We start from the raw sequence: 5,585 nt of genomic DNA, 5'->3' as shown, positions 1-5,585 counted from the left end.
CTCCCGGACCGGGTCACGAACCCACGTCCCCTACATCGGCAGGCGGACTCCCAACAACTGCACCACCAGGGAAGCCCCTACCACATGATTTTTAATGGCCTCGTAGACTTCCATTGGGTGGCTGTAACCATAATTTATTTAATATATTTCTGTCAGTTATTTAGGCTGCTTCTATTTTTTTTTTCTGATATTCTTAATGAACATTTGTTAAATCTTTGTACACTTGCTTATTTTCTTATCTTCTTAATAAAAAACATGGCCAGAAAGAACAACTTCAACTACTAATCTTTTAAGATGATGTCCTGGCTATCCAAAAGATATAAGAGTTTAAGTAAAGAAATATTGAGAAGTCAATATTTTAGCACAAAGGTCATGTTACATTTTGAATGGCCATTTCCCACAGCATCTAGCTCATAATCCTGAAAGAACAAATCTGGGATGCCAGGGCTTGTGATCGCCATGAAACGTCAACTAACAGATCACTTTCTGTACCTAAATATTATAGCAAGGTTGACTTGTACTGCTTCACTCCAGGTGTAAGAGTCACATTTCTTTTCTTTCTCCAAATCAAATTTTGTATGTTCCAAGCCCCCATCCCACAGTGCTGGCAGGATATCCGATCCCAATAATTACTGTGACCACTGCCCCGCCCCAGGGTCACGTGAAGACCTGTTGGTCTAACTCAGTCCAGCCGGAGAAAAGCCCTGTAACCTTTATTTGATCCATCCTACTACCACAAATGTGCCCCTCGTCCAAGCTGGTGAGGCCCCTGAAACAGTCCTGCTCATTGCCAGGGTTCCAAGGTTCTTGCTGTGGCTCCAGGCTCCCAGAGCCACCAACAGTCACCCATGTGGCAAACCCTCCCACATCTCCAGGGCAGGAAGGGGCCCAGGTCCTTGCCACTCAAAGATTCTGCAAAGCCTAGCCCTCATGGGGGAAGCGTTCAAAAATCTCCTTTCCTCCTGACTCCTGGCCCTCCATTCTTTCCCTCTCTGGGACAATTCAGTCTAATTTCCCTCAAAGGCCAACAGGAAGAAGGGATCTTTTCTTGAGTCTGAGAATAGTTACTTCCTGCCCTGCCACAGAGCAGCCCTGAGAGGCAAGTGATCAAGAAGGGCCAAGCCAAGGACTTCCTTGGTGGTGCAGTGGTTAAGAATCCATCTGCCAATGCAGGGGTCACGGGTTCAAGCCCTGGTCCGGGAAGATCCCACATGCCGCGGAGCCACTAAGCCCATTTGCCACAACTACTGAGCCTGCGCTCTAGAGCCCACAAGCCACAACTACTGAAGCCCACGCTCCTAGAGCCCGTGCTCCACAGCAGGAGAAGCCACCGCAATGAGAAGCCTGTGCACCGCAACAAAGAGTAGCCCCCGCTCGCCGCAACTAGAGAAAGCCCTTGCACAGCAACGAAGACCCAACACAGCCAAAAATAAATAAGTAAATAGATTTAAAAAAACCAAAAAACGAAGGGCCAAGCCCCCTTTAGGAATTGAGGGAGAGGGGATAGAGAAAAAATACCTACAATTGTTCAAAGCACTATTTGTTTTTTTTAAATTAATTTTTATTTTTGTCTGTGTTGGGTCTTTGTTGCTGCGCACGGGCTTTCTATAGTTGCGGTGAGCGGGGGCTACTCTTTGTTGCGGTGCACAGGCTTCTCATTGTGGTGGCTTCTCCTGCTGTGGAGCACGGGCTCTAGGCGTGTGGACTTCAGTAGCTGTGGTACATGAGCTCAGTAGTCGTGGCTCGTGGGCTCTAGAGCGCAGGCTCAGTGGTTGTGGCAAATGGGCTTAGTTGCTCCATGGCATGTGGGATCTTCCCGGACCAGGGCTCGAACCCATGTCCCCTGCATTGGCAGATGGATTCTTAACAACTGCGCCACCAGGGAAGTCCCAAAGCACTATTTGTAATATTAAAAAGAATGGAAACAACATAAATGTCCGTCAATGCTTAAATACATGATGGTTTCCCCAAAGAGTGGGATACCATGCAGCTGCTATGGCCAAAGACAGCCACAGCGATATTTCCCACCCCACAAGTCCTTCTTACAATGTGACTTTGACACATCTCCCATTGAGACTTGAAAGTATGTGACTTTTGAGGCTAGATCCTAAAAGGCTATAGCTTGCTGGAACTCTTGAAACCTTAGGAGGTCTTTTAAGTATAGACTGCCCTGAAACTGCCATGGGTGAGGGACGCCAAACTAGCCCACAGAGAGAGACACAGGGAGAGGCCCTGAGACTACATGAAGAGAGATGTCCAGATGGCCATCAACTGCTTCAGCCCCATCCCCTGTCCCCACTCTACCCACTATCTGACTATAGATCTATGAGAAACCCAAGCCAGAACCACCCATTAAAACTCTTACCAAATTTCTAATAACAAAATGATTATTATAACATGAGAAATAACAAAATGATTACTGTTGTTTTAAGCCAATAAGTTTTGGAGTGATTTGTTACTTAGCAGTAGATAGCCATAAAGAAGCTCTTTATGCACTCAGATGGAACAATTTTCAAGGTTTAATATTATTAATTTTTAAGAGTATAGAATAGGATATATTGAATGCCCATTTTATTTTTTTAAAAAAGCATATATATGAGAGAGAGAGAGAAAAAGATTGATTGATTGGGGGAGTCTTGTACATGCATAGATCACTGGTTTGTCAGCCCTGGGTGTGCATTAGAATCTTCTGGAGGGCTTTTTAAAAATATCAATGCCTGAGCCCACTCTATACCTATTCAGTCATAATATCTGGGGATGAGACCAAAATATCTTTATCTTTTAAAACTTCCCCAAGAGATTCTGATGTGCAGCCAGAGTTGAGAACTGCTGGTACAGACTAACCTGGAAGGCAACACAGGAAACTGGTGCTGTGTTTGCCTCCAGAAAGGGATGCTTGGGTAAGAATGGATAGTATGGGAGGGAGGTTTACTTTTAATTGTAAACTCTTTGATATTTTGAATTTGTTTACTTGCACATGTTACCTATTTCTAAGAAAAATCAAGTTTTTTTTTTTTTTCCAGCCACACTACATGGCATGTGGGTATGGGATCTTAGTTCCCTGACCAGGGATCGAACCTGCACCCCCTTCTTTGGTAGCATGGAGTCTTAACCACTGGACCGCCAGGGAAGTCCCAAAAATCAAGTTAACTTAAAAAATAGCTATAGCAGCAGGAATGAATCCCAAATAGCAAATCGGAACAGTCCACTCAATAATGGGGTCTCAGAGGAGGTGACCTTCCTGGGAAGAGTGGGTAGCCAGAAAGGGCTCAGGAAGTGAATCCTGAAGTGGTCTCTAACCTGAGATGACTTCTTTGCTGGCCCATAACATCCCTAGTTAACACATCATTAGTTACTCTTTGGAAAGCAGTTTGGGACAGAGTAATGGCTACCATATGTAACCCTCCAGCTGCCAGTCACCTCTGTGAACCCTGAGACCAACAGGAGGGAAAATGCCCAGGCTTAGTTGGGAGGGGTGAAGAGATCTGGGTTCTGGCTGGCTGGCTGCTGACGTACTGTTATTGAGGAAAAGCAGATTGTTATTTAGCCAGCTCTCCAGTAGCAGGGATTTGGCTATCTGTTTCACACCTTAGGTTCCTGCTGCAGAGAACTGGAGCATGATGAAGGTAAGGTAGGAGTGGCAGACCAAAATCTAGCTCTATGAGGTCCCTGGGGATATGTATGTGGGAAGGTGGGGGTACCACAACATTAAATAGCAGCCTGGGATGCTGAATTGGGAGGGAGAGAGGCACCAATGACTGACACCTACGAGTAAGAAAACCCATCTCTGTCCCACCGCAAAATCCACTACTTGTCGGCTGAGTGGCCTTGTTAAGTAACAATATTCCAAGATGCAGTTTCCTCATCTGTAAAGTAGATTAGAATGTATGGAATAAGAGAGAGAAAATGATAGCCATTATTAAATTAAGGCAGTCTTTAGTGGTGTCTGTTACATGCAAGGATGGGGATCGATTCTTACATTTGACTAACACAGGGAATGTAGAGGTTAACAGTGGGCTTTGCAGGCAGATGTAACTGGGTTAAAATCATTCTATTGTCATTTATTAACTTGGACAAGTCACCTAACATCTCTGAGTCTCATTTCCTCACCTATAAAGGGAGATTCACAATATAGCACCGCCTCAAAATCTTCTGTGAGGCTTAACTAAGATAATAAATGTGAAGTTTTGTGCATCCAGAAATAAATATCCAGAAACTGTCAACTGTTGTCATTCTGCTTGTTTTGCAGCTTATAGGGAGTTGACAAAGTATTTTAACACCCATTGTTTTACTTGATCCCCTCCAGGACTCTGAGTGTGGGACCATTAATTACCCTTGGAAAGATGAGAACATCAAATAAGTGATTTGTCCCCAGTGGTAAGGGACAGCACCAGGATTAGAACCCAGGTGTTCTGATTCTGATATGGCTTGTGACTTTGGAAGTTCTGAATCTGGTGGGTGACAGAATCTGAGGCTCATCTCAGGTTAAGAAAGGGAGTTCCTTAAACGACTATGAAGAAGTTCATGGGCAAGGGAAGATAAGGAAGTTAACCATGTTGCTTCCTTCATTGGTCCTCTTCCACTCCCATCTATCCTATCGTCATCTGTGGGCCTCCGCAGGCAGTACAAGAGGAAAAATGAACAAATTAACATATTACTCTATATCGGATAGTGCCCAGTTCGTGGCAGATAATTAAATCAAGACTACCTGCTAGGAAGTGACTAGCAGGGAAGTCGCTGAGGAAAGGGCGGTTGGGGGTTTAGCCTGAGACCCCAGAGACAAGTAGAAACCAGGTACTGGAACAAGTGTCCAGGTCCGGAAAGAGAACAAGCTTGGCAAGCAAAGGAGGCCAGGACGGGTGGGAGAGGGCTGAGGGAGGGAGAGATGCCACGTGAGGTGTGTGAGGCCTAAGGGGCTGGGGCCCAGAGCATTCAGGGCTTCGTGGGCATAGGGAGAAATTTGATATTTTCTGTAAATGTCAAGGAAAGCCACTGAGGATTTTAAACGAGGATTGGAATTACATTTCATATTTATTTTTATATTTTCTTTTACATCTTAAAAAGAGCCTCTGGCTATTGGGAACTTTGGTGGAAAGTAAGTTACACTGGGGCAAGAGCCCCTCTAACTTTCTAGCAGACCTTTTTCCCATTCATGGCCTCCATTTCTCTATCAATAAAGGAGGGTGGGTGGGAACGCGGGTCCCAAGATGAAGATGATACCCCTCGCAAACAAAGAGCAGTTTACAGCTCTCGTTAGAGCATTTCCGCGATTCCCTTGATACTGATTCCTCGCAATACCCTCGGGGTTAAGGCGGAGAACCAGGAATCTGCCCACTTCGGAGATGATTCATCGCCATGCAAAGCGCAGGAAGAATCTCCATTAAGAATCAGGGACGCGTGGCTCCTTCTGTACAGGGCAGCCAATCGCAAGGAGGAAAGCGGCCAGGGGGCAGCACCCTTGCCTGTCCTGGCCGCGTCATTGGCTGACAGCCGCGTCTTTCTTCCGCGGTGCCACGTGACTGTGCATGCTGAACTTTCGCTGTCAGAGTCGCCTACAGAACCTCCCCGCCGGTTCCTTCTCGCAG

Source organism: Mesoplodon mirus (genome assembly GCF_964341445.2).
Source record: "Mesoplodon mirus genome assembly, chromosome: 5".
NCBI lineage: Eukaryota > Metazoa > Chordata > Mammalia > Artiodactyla > Ziphiidae > Mesoplodon > Mesoplodon mirus.
This window is presented reverse-complemented; position numbering follows the sequence as displayed.